Raw genomic sequence first — 17,182 nt, 5'->3', positions numbered from 1 at the left:
GGGTGGGGGTAGCTGTGTTGGGCCAAATTGCCCATCTGAATGCAACCTAAATGTATTTCTTGCTACAATGATGTTTCTGGTTTGGTGCACCTTTGTTTCAGGGACTTTGTGGTAGAAGGGTTTTTAGAATACTTACCTTGGAGTTTAAGGAACTGGAGCAAAGGGCCCTTAATTCCAGTCAGAGCTCCAGCATTCTGCCCATATACTCAGAGTCCCACAAGTCCATAGTGTCATATCCAAACTGTACAATATTCAGTTTGGTTACAGACAATTGGAGTGGTGGTGGTGGGAGTCGGGCAAAGAGAGTAGGGTTGCCACCCTCCAGGTGGGCCCTGGCGATCTCCTGCTTTTACAACTGATCTCCAGCTGACAGAGATCAGCTCCCCTGGAGAAAATGCCTGCTTTGAAGGGTAGACACTATGGCATTGTACTATGCTGAGGCCCCTCCCTTCCCCAAACCCTGTCCTCTCCCAGATCCATCTCCAAAATCTCCAGGTATTTTCCAACCCAGACTTGGCAACCCTAAAATGGAGGAATGCCTGCTAGGAACAAGGTATGATGGAACAGAATTATCTTCTGATGGAGCCTAGTTGTTTACCAAATATATTTCATTTTAGGTAGCCATTGTACTTGTTTTTAAATTCCCTGTAGGTCCAAACAGCACAGAATCAATACCAGAAATTTGAATAGTAACTGCTATAAACAACCCTAATAGCTTACATGATCAGGAGGAAACTCTTATTAACTTCCCTCTAACATCATAACAGATCATGTTACCAAGATAATCTATAATATTTAGCAACAGAGGTTGACATTCTAATACAATCATTTGGAGAATGTCTGTGGATGTAGTTAAATGAAAAATTTAATTGCTGATGTGAGCAACCACGCTGACAAAGTGCCACTACCTGATAGATGTTGACATTAGCCCAGCAGAGAAAACTTGAGCTGCCATGGTTATATGAATTGTTGCCGGCGTCTGCCAATATGGGGTTAATGTTACTTGTTTCACAGACCTGCATCCTGGCCTTGCTTGTGTCAAGATGTTCTAGCTCATGGCCAGAGATGCTGATGGTGGTTATTTACTGATCTCCTAATTACAGAATAATGTGAAATAATCATGGATTATAAAATGCAGGAACATTAGGGGGGGTCTGAAGGGTACTCCAATATTTGCATTCATCAGTATCATCCCCTTTTATTCACAACCCTTATTGTACACTTTGTGATTAAGAGGTAATTATTCTGACAAAGATTTGCCTCTTTTTGATGTATCATTATTCTAATTACATTCAGTAATTCACCTAAAAGTATATGGCAGAAGAATATTACTCGAACAATTGTTTTAGAAGGTTTTGATCGTCTTATTACAGTGCTGGAAAATTTTCAGTTGACTGGAGATGGGGAAGTGGTGCATATTAATGAAATGATGTCTGGGGGGGGGAGGAATCTGAAATTTAAAATATTTCTGTACAAAGCTAGAATAAAAAACCTGACACACAATGAACATAAGATTTTATGTATTCCACAAGAAGTTGATTAGACAGTATTGAATTCAGTGAGATAGCAAAGATTTCTTGGCATTTGAAAGCTGGGCCAATTGGCCATTAAGGCCTCTGTTAAAAGACCCACTGAGCCAGAGGCCCCCTTTCCAGGGTCCCCCTAACCCAGTGGCCCTTGACCTGGGCAAAGCAGACAGAAACTGACATGAGCTGCCACCACTATGAGCTGCTGTCTGCTGCTGCTGCTGCAGTCTCTACACAGTCACCCCATATCATGTGGCATGGGCATAAGCTGCTGCCAGGGTGTGGCAGCCCTGTCCCATGCAGGGCAGGCAGAAGCCTGCTCTCCTCTCTCCCCCCCCTTCATTGGGGGTGCCTCTTTTCTGGGGCATTTGTGAGTCTTTGGTCAATAGATCCCATAAGAATCCATTGACTTAGCCTGTCATTCTTTCCGTATTTTAATATGCCTCACCCTATGTCAGGGACCCAAGCCTGGGTCCCCCTAAGTCACTACCCCTTGGACAAGTGAGCAGCACTCAGACCTGTGGGTCCTCAAGGTTATCTGAACACAAGAAACCAGACCTTGGTAAAATATATGGTTTCTTAAATACTTTAAGAAATAAGATATCACTAGGCAACATGGTAGCTACAATCCTGCAGCAAGAAAATAAGGAAAGTTAACGTCTCTATCTAGTACTTCAATACCTGGCATTGTATACCTCACTTGCCTTGCCCTTGTTGCAGCTCTGGGTGGCTATTGCAAAAGAACAATCAAGGGACAAGGCTTATATTGATTAAAAAGCAGCCAAACTCATGTGTATTTAATTTTACTATGGATGTAAAATCTAGTCTCAAGAATATGTTCACTAAAATCTGCACTGTGTTTTTTATCACTGGAGTTTAAGGGCATCAAAACCAGGCAGTGCTGATATGTTGCTATCACGTCCATGACAGAGGAGGGGGTGGGCTTTCCTGCTACTCAAAATGACAAAGAGACAGAGACTGAAATAGGAAGTGTTTTTTTTTCCATTTTCACTCTTTAATGATGTCAACATGAACTGATTCTGGATGTGCTGACTCAAGTAAGACAGCTACAACTTGAACATCCATGACATTTTGAACACTCTTTCCTGGGGCATTTACTTACCTGCTGGTTGCAGGCTAAAGCCTTCAAATCCATGTGAATTTTACATGTCTTCTGCTTCAGATTTCAAAACGTTACTAGAAGAGTGAATTATAGAGCTATCAAGCTAAAGCAAGAGATTGGTTATGAATATAATTCCACTTCTTTTCTTCTTTCTTTTAAAAAGTTTAATCAAATCAAATCTTTCTACTTAAAAGGTTGAGAAGAAAATGACAGAGAGCAGTATTAACAATACTACCAGTGCTGATGAAAGTTGTGGAATCCACCTATGAAATAATCCTGCAAGTTCAGCAAAGTCAGGAAAGTGAGCAGGGGTGGACACCTAGAACAAAATGATGCTAAGAATTCATACAAGAGAAGGGAGTAAAGAGAAACTAGCTTATCAAGAGCATAAAAAGAACCCTGTTGTATCAGACCAGTGGTCCATCTAGTCCACCATCCTGTCTCATGCAGTAGCCAACCAGTTGCTCTGGGTGGCCAAGAACAGGGCATAGAGGCCAAAACCTTCCCCTGATGTTGCCTCTGAATGTGGTGCCTCTGAATGTGGAGGTTCCCCTCAGTCACTATGGTCATTGACAGGCTTATCCTCCATGAATCTATCTAATCCTCTTTTAAAGTTGTTTTTTCCTGTGGCCATCACTATATCCTCTGGCAGCGAATCCCACATTTAATCACTTTCTGTGTAAAGTAATATTTCCTTGTGTCCATCCTGAACCTACTGCCCATCAGTTTCATTGGATAATCTCAAGTTCTAGTAATTTTGGAGAAATATTTCTCTTTGTTAACTCTCTCCACCCCATGCATAATTTTATAAAACTGTATCATGTTCCCCTCTACTCATCTCTCTTCTAAACTGAAAAGCCCCACACTGTTCAGCCTTTCCTCCTTCAGAAGGTGCTCCTAATCATCTTGGTTTCCCTCTATACTTTTTCCAGCTCTGCAATGTCCTTTTTGAGATACCGTGACCAGAACTGTACAGAATATACCAAATGAGGCCATACCATAGATCTTTACTGGGGTACTACAATATTGGCTGTTTCATTCCAAATCCCTTTCCTAATAATACCTAACATAGATTTTGCCTTTTTTATCTGCAGCACGACACTGAGTTGACACTTTCACTGAACTATCCATTATGACCCCAACATCTTTTTCCCTCTCAGTGTCAGCAAGTTCACACCCCATTTGCCTATACTTGAAGTTGGGATTTATTTATTTTTTGGTCCCTGTGTGCATCGCCTTATATTTACCAACATTAAACTTCATTTGTCACAATGTCACCCACTTACCCAGTTTGTGGAAGTCCTCTTGGAGCTCTTCACAGTCAGTCTTGGTTTTCACCATCCTAAATAATTTGATGTTATCTGCAAACCTGGTCACTGGTTGCCTCACAGATGACATCTGGACCAAGGCAGGTCAGTGCTGCTGTTGCTTTTAGATCTATCAGCAGCATTTGACAGGGTCAACTATGATCTAATGGCCCACTGCCTTGCCAACACTGGAGTTCAGGGGGTTACCTTAAAGTGGTTTTTCTCCTTTCTTCATGGTTGCTTGGTGAGCAGATCTCTCTGTAGTGCCCTCTGGAATGCGGTGTGCCTCAGGGAGCTATTCTCTCACCAATGATGTTTAACATCTATATGCATCCCCTTGCCCAGATTGCCTGAGGTTTTGGGCTGGGTTGTCATCAATATGCAGCTCTATCTGTTGATGGATGGCCACCCAGACTCTGCCCCTGGTCATCTGACTTTGGCCTTAGAAGCTGGGGTGGGTTGGTTGAAGCAAAGTCAATTGAAGCTTAATCCAGCTAAAACAGAGGTCCTGTACCTGGGCTGGGGAGATTAGGGTCGAGCATCTAGCTCCCGACCCTGGATGGTGCATCTCTTGTGCCAGCTCAGAAGGTGAAGAGTCTGGAAGTGACACTGGATGCCTCACTCTCGATGGAGGCACAGGTCACAATGGTTGCTCAGTCTGACTTTTATCATCTTTGGCAGGCCAGGCAGCAAGCACCCTACCTATCCTCTCAGGGCCTAACTACAGTGATCCATGCACGTCACTTCCAGGTTGGATTACTGTAACTCTGGACTTTCTCTACATAGGTTTACCCTTGAGACTGATCCAGAAACTCCAGCTGGTGCAGAATGCAGCAGCTCGGCTGTTGATAACAGTGCCTAGCTGGGCACACATCTGGCCAGTGCTGTGTCAACTGCACTGGCTACTAATTGAGTACTGGATCTGTTTCAGGGTTTTAGTTTTGACTTTTAAAGCCTTACACAGTCTGGGACCAACATATTTACAGGACCACCTCTCCCCATATGTGCCCCAGAGGTCATTACGATCCAGCACACAACATCTGTTGACCATCCCTGGTCTGAAAGACGTCTGACTTGGCTCAACCAGAGCCAGGGCCTTTTTGGCCTTGACCCCAGCCTGGTGGAATCAGCTGCCTTTAGAGATCTAGACCCTTACCAGATTGTTATCTTTCCATAAGGCCTGAAAAATGGAGCTATTCTGCCAGGCCTTTCGTTGAGACAGCAGGCGTCCTACTCCATCGGCTGGCCCTATGCTGTGATCCATCTCTGCTGTAACATTAAATTTATTATTTACTGTTCAAGACTCTTAGTACATATTATAAGTGCCCAGTGGAGCTTCCATTGATAACTTCTTATGATTTGTTAAATTGTATTGGTTATATTGATTTGGGTTTTAACTGTTCTTTTATAATGTTTTTAGAATGCTGTAATCCACTCTGAGCCAATTTTGGGGGAATTACTGAAAATAAATAAATAAATACATAGCTACTCTTCCTCGTTTCAGATAATTTATGAATAAATTAAGTAGCACCAGCCCCAATACCAACCCTTGTGTACCCGGCTGTTTACTTCTCTTCATTGTGAGAACAGTCCATTGATTCCTACTCTATTTTAACCAGTTTTTAATCCATAAGAGAACCCATCCTCTTATCCCATGACTGCTAAATTGATTCAGGAGTCTCGGTGAGGAACCTTGTCAAAAGCCTTTTCAAAGTCCAGATATATAATGTTTACAAGGTCACTGCTGTCTACATGCATGTTCACTTTCTCAAAGAACTCCAAAAGATTGGGAAACCAGGACTTCCCCTTGCAGAAGCCTGGCAATCCTGTGTTGCATTTCTATGGTTTATGCAACAGGTACTGATCCTTTTTGGAGCACATAGAAGAGCTAGAGATGGGAAGTGCTTCCTAATAGGTCACTTGTATACTGTTTCCATAATATGTTTGGCATGCAAGACAATTATCCTCCTCCTTCTGGGCTACTTCTTGCTGTTTCTTTGTCCCTAGGATGCTTTTAGTGCTACTTAAGTTATTGACATACACGTAATTGTGATTGTGCACATTGGATAGCAAAAGTCAAGCTAGCTGCAGCAACACATTATGCTTGGCAAAAGGATTGTATATATTCTACTGAAGGGTTGGCCAACGGTAGCACTCCAGATGTTTTTTTGCCTACAACTCCTATCAGCCCCAGCCATTGGCCATGCTGGCTAGGGCTGATGGGAGTTGTAGGCAAAAAAACATCTGGAGAGCTACCGTTGGCCACCCCTGTTCTACTGTATATGATGTCAGTTTTGGTTCTGTAGTTTAAAAAAGAGCTCAGCAATGACTTCTTTAATACAGGGTAACACCAGTGGCTGGGTGGTAGACATGTTGCCCTAGATGAGTTTTCATAAGTCTTAGCTCATTGTGGTTTTTACGATAAACATATCTGCATCATTATGCAGTGGTATTACAGATGACTGCAAAAGAATACGAGCAGGATTGTGTGGGGATCATTGGCTCTGCCAATGAGCATTTAACAATGATTTGTTGTATCAGTGGAATGATCTTGCACAATGATCTATTTGATGTTTGTATAACAAGACCTTCATTTTAATATCTTTGTTTGGTTCACCATACTGAAGCAATGGTGTCATAGATGTGAACTACACTATACATTTATTTACAAGTGAATGGCTTTTAAGAGTGCTGGAATTGGGCAAAAGAAAAAAGTTCCAAGATACAGATTGACATTGAGGGATATTTTGGGGTTTCTACTGATATCTGGTGGATCCAGTCTTGCTCAGCTCATGTCAAAGCACTGGAAGTGCCCTTTTATTTTCAGTTTGAAGCACACTTTGCTTTAAGGTTCTTACTGCAGCTCAGACTAATCCTTAGAAGCTCAGGGAAAGATCAGTACTAGCATTTCTTATGGTAGTCATGCGAAGTATTTTATACCCAAGCTTATTTCCAAAATATTAGATGCCAGAAATTGAGAATAATTTTGTTAAAAGAGTATTAGAGAGTGCAGCATAGAAACTTCGGCTGGTGGAGGGAGAGGTTATTTTAGTGGTATTTATGGGCAGGTGGCAGAAAGTTTTCAAAATAGCCATGACAGAAATAGTCCACTGAGATTTTGTGTTACATTCAATGCTATTTGTACTAATGAGAATGAAAAACAACCCAGAAATGAGAAAATAAAGTCTTGTCAAATATAATTTCTAATAAACGTTTCAGAGTTATGGTATACATTTTCTAGGCAATCACAAGGGAAGGTTTGTTACTAAACGGGAAAACTGATCAGCATAAGTAGAAGTATCCTTAAAATTCATACTGAACCCCTGGAGTCACTCTGGAAGGTGACAGATGGAAGAAGTGATGCAAGGTAATCAGCTGGTGTGACTGGCACAAATCTGTACAAAATTACAATTTCTTGTAGGAGGCAATGGTTTCTTCAACTTCCTGCCTATTGGAAATCCATTAAAACTTGGACTTATTTGCTGGGGACACTAGAACATTATAGAGGGTCCTGAAAGGACATGCTTCATGGCATTTACCCAATTTTTTTGAAGCATGAACCTGGTCACTATTTGGCCATTCTGTAACTGAGAACATAGACTCTTTTTTTGCACTGGTACACTGTAGGAAAAGATTGGTAGGGGGTTTTGTTTTGTTTTTTTAGCAGGAACACAGTTCTGGCTGGCTTGATGTCAGGGGGTGTGGCCTAATATCCAAATGAGTTCCTGCTGGGCTTTTTCTACACGAAAAGCCCTGGTAATGGTAGACTAAATGCTTTTCATGAAAACTAGTCTTTTTATTGAGGCACCTCTGGTACATTTCAAATAATCAAGGCCAGAACACCATTTGAAAGCAACTAAGGGAACACAGAGTCATCTCCTATATCTTGTGAAACTCATCTATAGACTCAGGCATCTATAGACAAGTGAGACACCTTTGCTATATGAATAATTTCTTTGCATTTGGCAGGTAAGCATCTGTAAGCAAGTACCTCACCAAACGTTTTAAAACAGATATGTTTGGTGGAATTTAAGGTCCCTGTCTCTGCCTTTTAATTCCAAACAAGACTTTGACCTTTGTACATTCTCCATATTAGGTAGAAGCAAGCGATTGACTGTCTCAGGATCAACATGACCCCACTTTCCCACTGGCTCTCCTCTTGGCCACCTTATGCAACCTTCAATTCTACCTCTTCCTAGGGCTGCTATTGGCCTGGTTGGCAGTGAACAATCTCATACCCCTACCCCAACTCCCTACTCTTTCTAATTTTAGTGGCAGGAGACAAAATGAGAGGGGAACGGCACTGATAGCAACACTTTAGGTATCTGCCCCAGTCTCTACAGTAAAAGCAATAGAAACTGGAGAATTTCCAAGAATGGTACAGAGGTAGTAGTGTCCCTCCCCTTCCCCCCCCCACTCCCCTCCACCCTCTCCAGGCACCATTCTAAAAACCTCCCAGCATTCCCTGGAGCAGGGCTGGCCTTTTAGCTTCTGCTTCCTGCTCAGTGCCTTGTTGGCTATAAAAGCAGCTGTTCAAAATTTTATTGAAACCCAAAAGAAATGCTGTACCAAAGAGCACATTACAAAAGAGGGCTGATATCTCTTCGAGTTTATTTAGCAAGGTTTTAATTGCAGTGAGATGAGCTAACCCCTGAGATAAATTCAGTGTAAAAACAGATGCCAGAGGTCATTTTTTTGGTACTAGCAGCTTTGAGCAGACTTGTTCTGTTTTCTTGTTGGGTAAATTAATTATGTGATTGTCTGCCTGAGATTAACATAGTTCTAACCTTTTCACATGAAGAGATCAAACACTCCCACATGGCCAGCAAAATATGAGTCTAAATGAAGAGCCCAGAGAAATAATTGCTTCACTTTGGTACTCAATAATACTAGCAGTGTTTCACTCTCTCATTGTGGAAATCTGCCTTATATCTGGACAGAGCTTAATTAGAAAAGTCACAAAGGTCATATGAAAAGAGTTTCAAACATGGTCATTGAAACTCACCATTAAAGTGCATCTTTTATACACAGATCTCAGGATGGGAGATGAGCTGACTGATGAGTATGTAGACTAGAAAGCAGGATCATGTTTGCATGCTACAGTTTTCCAATGATTACCAGTCTTGCCTATCATTTGTAGCTGGTGCATATCCAGGCCTTGCTTGATGATAGAGTGCCTGATGCAAGGTCTGTAGATGGACCAGCTACAAAGACTGAGAAGTGACAAAAAGTATGGTGAAATCTTGGTCTGCTTGGCAAAGGTACTGTGGTATACTGTGCAATTATAAGATGTTTCATATATGTCCAATAGGTCTTTGAACATGTGCATGTGCTTGTAGGACTTGCACCATTTTACCTTGGCCTACTTTGCCCACTCAGGTGATGAAAAGATGGCTACTATTGGTAAAAGGAAGATCTGAGCATCAGACAGACTATTAAAGAGTGTTTCAATCTCTAGTGTTTTACCTAGAGCTGCCAGTTCAGGCACAATTTTGGCAAGGGCCAGGATTTACATATAGCAAGGGAATGCTCTGTTCCTCAGGAGCATATCTATTGCTTGTTTTTACAAGTCATACCAACAGAAACACTCATACATGGTAATAGGCAACACAGATAAACATTTCATAATCCAGATTTCCTCATCTGCCAAAAGCTCAAAGCAAGAATTCCTGCACTGTCTAGTCCTCCAGTTAGCACTGCCTTCCTAAACTCTGAACTCTGTGTTCTAGCCTGCAGAGGTGAGGCAGGCAGAGACAAGAGATAGGGTTTTCTTAGTGGTGGCACCTCACCTTTAAAATGCTATCTTCCTTGAAAGTTGCCTGACACCTATTTTACTCTCCTTTAGGTACCGGGCCAAAACATTTCTTTTCCATAGGCTTTTTGAGGGAGGTTTCATCCTTTTAAGCTGCAAGCAAAATGACCTGTGAATTGCTCCTAAACACCTCTGGATTGGACCACTGGGCCAGATGAGGGGGATGAGTCCAGGTCCTCCCCTCCCCTTCAGCCAATGAGGGTGACTAAAAATAGTTGTTCTTTAGTCTCTTCTGATCATTCCACAGTGTCAAAGTAAGGTAGAATAAACTCCACTGGCTTACTACCTCAAATCAATTTAATTAGAATTAGAGTGTGGACCATATCCAGCTAATTGATGTATTTGGCTGATTTTCTGTTCTCCTTTATGGTTTGCTGAGTCCGTCTGACTCCCTGATTAAATTTGCACTATTTCCAACCTATCTTCTCCTATCCTGGCTATCTTGTACCAAAATGCTTTGGAGAAAGTGAGATGCGTGCATGGAAAGGCCTCAGGACCGTATATACACAGATCTAAGAATGAAAAACTTTCTCCTCATCATAAAAAAAAAATCAAATGCATTTCCACTACAGAGAGAGATTTTGAACAACCTCCAAAAAGACCAGACTTGAGAAAAGATAAACAGAATCTGAGCTGACAGGTCATCTCAGCCACCTGGGAGCCCCAGAGGCAGCCCCTGAGCCAACAACATGATTGCCTGTGGAACTGCCAATGGAGCCAGACGGCTGCACTGAAAGAAGAGCTATGTGTTGACAAGCCCTAAAACAAAAGAGATATCTGGGGCCTGTTTCTGTAGTGCTGCTGCTGACAGCCATGCTGAGACAAAGTGTAGAAATGGAGAAAAATTCAGCAGAGTTTCCCCCTGAAGCCAGGCTCTCCATCTACGCTACTGTCAAGTATGCTGCACCAGCTTGATTAGCCAGCAGGGCAGAGAGGCTTCAATTACCTATAGAAAATCAGCTGAAAAAAAGCATGGACTTAAACCGCAGAGATCTGGCTCTGCTTTAGATTATACCTTGGTCAAATCACCATTATCAACCTTTTGTTATTGGCTGGGGGATGGATAATTCTACAGATACCATATTAATTTCACAGATTCTTGTGGGGAGGGGGGAGTGGAATTCCTCAGACACTCCCCCCTCCCTATATGGGGTTCAAGGGTAGAAAGATACAAATCAAGAAATACTACGGGAAGTACCAGCAAAATCCACAGACTAATGACAGATCTGTTTAGATTTAGACCTTGACATCCACCACACATCTTAACTTTTTTTAAAAAAGGAAAATGTGGATTACATTGACTGGGATACTGCTAGGGTTGCCAAGTCCATTTCTAGAAATATCTGGGGACTTTGGGGGTAGAACCAGGAGCAAGGTTGTGACAAGCATAACAGAACTTCAAAGAGAGTTCTGGCCATCACATTTAAAGGGGCCGCACACTTTTAAAATGCCTTCTCTCCATTGGAAATAATGGATAGGGGCACCTTCTTTAGGAGCTCATAGAATTGGACCCCCTGGTCCAATCCTTTTGAAACTTGGAGGGTATGTTGTGGATGCTGTGCTGAAAATCTGGTGCCTTAACCTAAAAAAACCCAGCCTCCACAGAGCCCCAGATACCTGCAGATCCAGTTTGGTGTGAGAGCCAGTTTGGTGTAGTGGTTAAGTGCGCAGACTCTTATTTGGGAGAACCGGGTTTGATTCCCCACTTGCAGCTGCTGGGATGGCCTTGGGTCAGCCATAGCTCTTGCAGAGTTGTCCTTGAAAGGGCAACTTTTGTGAGAGCTCTCTTAGCCCCACCTACCTCATAGGATATTTGTTGGGGGGGGTGGGGGGGGAAGAGGTGCTCTAAGGTTCACAGTGAAGGGCAGGATATAAATCCAATATCTTCTTATCTTCTTCTTCAGATCAATTCTCCATTATACCATATGGGAATTGTTCTCTATAGGGAATAATGGAGTGGCCAGCAGACACCCCCCTGCCTTTCTGATGACCCTGAGGCAGGGGGAGGCCTCCAAACCAAGAGATCCCCTGCCCCCACCTGGGGATTGGCAACCCTAGATACTGCAAGACCTTACATGAAAATTGCTATTTTATGCAGTATGTATGAGAAAAAATACTCTTCAGAAATTGTTAAAATTAAATCCACCATAAAACATATGTGCTGAGAAATGTCCCTTGTCTCCCATCTGTTGACCACAGGAATGGTTGATAAAATACTTTGACAAAATGGTGTGACAAAATACACACTTTGTATTCAAAAGAGCTAGCACTGCTCCTACAGGGGCTATTTATTGGACTGCACATAAAATCTATGTTCATTTATCTAAGTCGTATCTAAGGAACAAGCCATACCAAGAAATATTATTTCAGGCCATTTGTAAATTCATGCAGATATCCCTCATTTAAGAATTAGAATATTCTTTTAATAATGTTAACTGGAGAAAGTTTCTAGATTTAGCTTTCATGTCTTGCATTTGGTTTACAGAATCATTAAACATATATTCTAATGAAAACAGAACACATCTCATGCTCGGCAACTGTACGTACATATTCTAACTAATAACTAATTAGACAGAGTCGCAGGGTTTCTTAGGACTGTGGGTAATCATTAAATATTCATCACACATTCCTCTCCTAGGTAACTTTCATGAAAAAAACCAACCCCAAGAGTTCTAAGAATGGCTGTAAAATACTCAACTAATAATTGTACCAGTAGCATAAATTATCTAGACTGTAAGATCCTCAGAAACATCCTGTGGCCTATTTTTATACTAACATTGTTACAATTCAAGCTGTCCCATCATAATACAAAACATGTATTTACTTGCCTGTAAAAAGTCATCACCGAGGAGCAAAGCATCAAGGCAGAATACGATGTGGAAAGACAAATGTTCTTGCCTCTGAAGGTGAGTCAGGTGGTGTGGCCTAATATGCAAATTAGAACCTGCTGGGGTTTTTTCTACAAAAAATTCCTATGTAAAACAATGGTGATATCAGGGAGTGGGGCCTAATATGCAAATGAGCTTCTGCTGGGCTTGTTCTACAACGAAAGTCCTGACAATAACGAATAACTTGGGAGATATGATATAGTGCACCATGAGATTTTCCTAAAGCCAGAGAGTGAGCTAGTGAAGCAACCTCTATATTGAATCCCTTTAATGAATTAGACCACTGTGAAAGAAAAGTTAACTGCTGAAAGAAGGCTTCACAGAACATTTTGTATCATCCTAAGCTTTGCCAATACTCATGGTAAAACAAAAAAAATGCAATGGAGATTTGTGGATCTGCATTACAGAAGACCAAACTAACAAACTGTTGTGATTGCTATCCATTTCCAAACATAACATACATTGGATAAAATGTTTGGAACAAAGGGGGCTTTTTTAGTAGTTTTGATGATATCACCAAATTCAAGTGACTCTAGGAAATAAGTGCCAGTTTGCAAGAAATTACATCACATTCTTGGGACATGTTGTCAATGGAAATGGGCTAGAACCCCAACCTCTGCAAAGTAGATGTGATAAAAACTGGAATATGCCAATGACTGAGGAGGAGATGTTAAAATTCCTTGCGTTCTGTGGTTTCAACAGGAAATATGTAAACGTTTTCTCAAAGAGGGCAGCATATCTGTACCAACTAATAAAAACCAACTTTGTGTGGAAGGCAGAGTATCAGGCAGCATCTGAGTCACTAAATAAGGGTCTGCTCAGTTAAGCGGTCTTTACATTTCCCGTTCTGTCCTGCCCACGTATGACACTTGGGGTGTTTTCGCACTCACCTTCAGCCGGCGCCGCGACCCTCTTGACGACGGAGGATCTGTGCTGATTTCCCACACGAAGCGCTGGAGCAACCAGAAGAGCCGCCAATTTCCGGCGCGAAGCCCGCTCAAACGTAAATCGCCAAGAAGCAGGAAAACGCTTGAGCGGGCTTCGCGCCGGAAATTGGCGGCTCTTCTGGTTGCTCCAGCGCTTCGTGTGGGAAATCAGCACAGATCCTCCGTCGTCAAGAGGGTCGCGGCGCCGGCTGAAGGTGAGTGCGAAAACACCCTTGATGTCCCTAAGTCTGCTGTGGGAATTTTACTAGAACAAATACGTGAACTGGGAAGATGTAGCTTTTTGGGGGAAGATGGTGAATTATTAGCTATAGTGGAAGTTTATCAGCCCTACACAGAATTTACAGTTTATGTGGGCCGCAGTGCTTTGCAGTGCTTTGGCTGCTTACAAAGTGCAATCCAGAAGATTGTCTATTGAGATGGATCCACAAACTGCCTGAATGCATATTCATCACAAACCTGGAAAGCAGAATGTAGTTGCAGATGCTCTAAGCTGTGTAGAAGCAGTGAAACAAGATGCAGCGTTGTCCTGGGAAGACCTGGTCCAGGAGCAGTGCAAGGACTATGAATTAAGTGTTGTATGTCAACAGATATATTGAAACAAACCTGGGATGGGGAGATTTGGTCTAGTTCGGAGTGGATGGGATGCACTTATCCTGTTTATTAAGGTCACAAAGTTGCTATGCAACCATCCTTAGCAAACCAGAATGCCTACATGATAATGAAACAGCAGGTCATTTGGGATGTGAAAAGACATTTCATCAGCTATCAGAAAAGGCTTTTTGAATTGCTATAGCAAAGGATGTTGCTGAATGGGTACAGTCTTGTCTCATCTGCCAATGAAAGAAAGCACCAGAAAGACAAGAGATAGCCCATTAGGGAATATGCTACAACCTGAAAAACCATGGGAATTCATTCAGTTAACCTGTGTGGCCCACTACCAGAAGCCAACTGGGAATCAGTATTTTCTGGTAGGACAATATGCCTATAGCAGAGACTTTGAACTTAGCAAGATGGACTTTGAACCTAGCAAGATGCCCTGAACCCCAAGCCTCCATTATCAATGACACAAGCTTGGCTTATGAATATAGAACTTGAGCAAGAAGATGCACCAAGAAAACATTTTTGTTTTCAGATTATGTATCTTCCTAAATATTATGTTATAGGTTTAATTAAAGAGGGAAAGTTGTAATAATTAATAGCCATCCCTACCAATGGGTGGTGCTGTTACATATCTGAATGTTTGGGTTGGTTCAGTATTGGTTCTAGTTGTTGTTCTGTGTTTTTACCTGTAGCAGCTGTGTTTAGAATCTGTGCTGGAAGAAAACCTTCTGTTAAAGTTTATTACTTAACAAGTTTGATACAATTAGACCAAACCCCTCTCTGCCTCAACTCTCTCCCCTATATCTGTAATTTGCCCTACAACAATTCCCCCAGATGATGTCCTTTTCACATATCTGAAGGAAGCTGTGACTCATTAATGCTCATATTGAAATAAATGTTGTTAGCCTCTAAGGTGCCACTGGACTTTTGTTTTATTCATTGCAGCAGCCACGCAAAGAAAAAAACCAACTTTACAAAGCATTATACATTATGCACTCACTTTTGCCTGGTTTTGCATGGCTCTGGTCCCCTGCCTCTTTTGCAGCTAGCAATGAAAAGGACAGAGGTACAATTAAAGTGGTAGCTAGAAGGAGTGGTTAACATCCCCTATACCTGCTGATTCTTCCTTTGGAAATATTCCCCCATCAGGGCTGGTTTTTCTTCCATACATTCTGAAAAGAATCTGGCTAGAAAAATATTAAAAATTGTTTGGATGAGGATTTGCAGGGAAGAATTAGTAGGCTGGAAAAGGTTTACAAATCCCTCTCAGTCATCAGTTCTTCCCTTCCTCCCTTGCATCAGTGTTATGTAAGTAATTTGTGGAGCATTAACAGCCTGGAAGAAAAACATAAAAGAGAACTCTTTCTCCTCCAATTTTCAAAAACTTCCCTACCTGCTTGCCTCAAGGCAATTTTTGCTCATCACAGGTGGGTAGAGCCAACTGGCTATTTACAAGTCTGACCTAAATGTCTGATGAAGAATGCTCTCCTATCACTTAAAACTTCATGCTAGCTTTGACATGACACTCAGCTAGTATCTTCCAAGTATTAGGCTCAGGGGATTTGCAAAGTCCCAAACCTGCTTTTTAAGCAGCTTTCAGAGCTGAGTCTGAAATACTATTCAAAGGGGGTGACTTTTAGATCTTGTTCAGATATTCAGAAGGAACACATGGCAGGACGGATGAAAATAAAAGTTATGCCTTCTGGCCCCATCCCTGATTTCCATGCATTTCATGATTCCCATGTACTCAAATATTACACATTTGCACACACACAGATGCTTCTGGAGAGCCAGTTTGGTGTAGGAGAGCCAGTTTGGTGTAGTGGTTAAGTGTGCGGACTCTTATCTGGGAGAACCGGGTTTGTTTCCCCACTCCTCCACTTGCACCTGCTAGCATGGCCTTGGGTCAGCCATAGCTCTTGCAGAGGTTGTCCTTGAAAGGGCAGCTGCTGAGAGAGCCCTCTCCAGCCCCACCCACCTCACAGGGTGTCTGTTGTGGGGGAGGAAGGTAAAGGAGATTGTGAGCCGCTCTGAGACTCTTCGGAGTGGAGGGCGGGATATAAATCCAATATCTTCTTCATCTTCTTCTATAGGAATGATCATTTTTTTTATTTTAAAGAAGGCATGGGCCAGTGTCAGCATACCCTCAGGCAGGGCAGCTGCCCAGAACTTCTAGCAGTGCCCACTACTGCAACACTGCCCCCCCCCACTTGCTAGCATTGCACTGCCCATGCTCCCAGATACTCTCATTGCTAGTGCCATTTGGGAAGGGGCTATGGGAAGTGCAGGCAAATGTGGGCATTGGAGGTGCGAGGGCTCACAAGTGGGCAGAGGAAGAACACACAGGCAAGTGGAAGGCATGCAGATGAGTGGGAAAGAAGGGTTTAAGAGGGCCTGGGGCAACTTTCTGCCCAGAGCACGCAAAACCTGGAACTGGGCCAGGTCATCCAATGGCTTCTGAACATGAGGCTACAAATAAGATCAGTGAGCATTACCCTTATTCTTTCTCACATTGTATTGAATGGCTTTAGTCTTATCCATAACAGAAACCACAATTTTAAGCTGCATCCATGTATGGCATATATTATCTCCTCCCATATAATAAAGAAAGATGAGAGTATTTTAGAAAACCATCTCATGGCAACTGATTAGGTTAATGAGGTGCAGAAAAGGTTGGGCCTTTTGTGACTCTCATTGTGTACAAGAGGATCTTGGGGGCAGGGGCAGGTATGGCATGTTATCACACTGTTGCTCAGATATGAAAAACTGTACTTACCTGAATTCTCTCTTCATCACAATTCTATTAGCAGTACTGAAGCTCTGTCTTCTTTTGCAATTCATCTCAGCTATAAAGAATTTGTGCCCCTTGTTCTTCTGATTTTTTAAAAACTGACCTACATAGCAACTTCCCACTGGTCTACATTTAAAAAGATCAATCTTATCTGATTTTGGCAATGTAGGAAAAAATCCAGAGCTCTC

The sequence above is a fragment of the Heteronotia binoei genome, chromosome 3 (genome assembly GCF_032191835.1).
Source record: "Heteronotia binoei isolate CCM8104 ecotype False Entrance Well chromosome 3, APGP_CSIRO_Hbin_v1, whole genome shotgun sequence".
NCBI classification, from domain to species: Eukaryota; Metazoa; Chordata; class Lepidosauria; order Squamata; family Gekkonidae; genus Heteronotia; species Heteronotia binoei.
The sequence above is the reverse complement of the archived record's forward strand: the minus strand, read 5'-3'. Positions refer to the sequence as shown.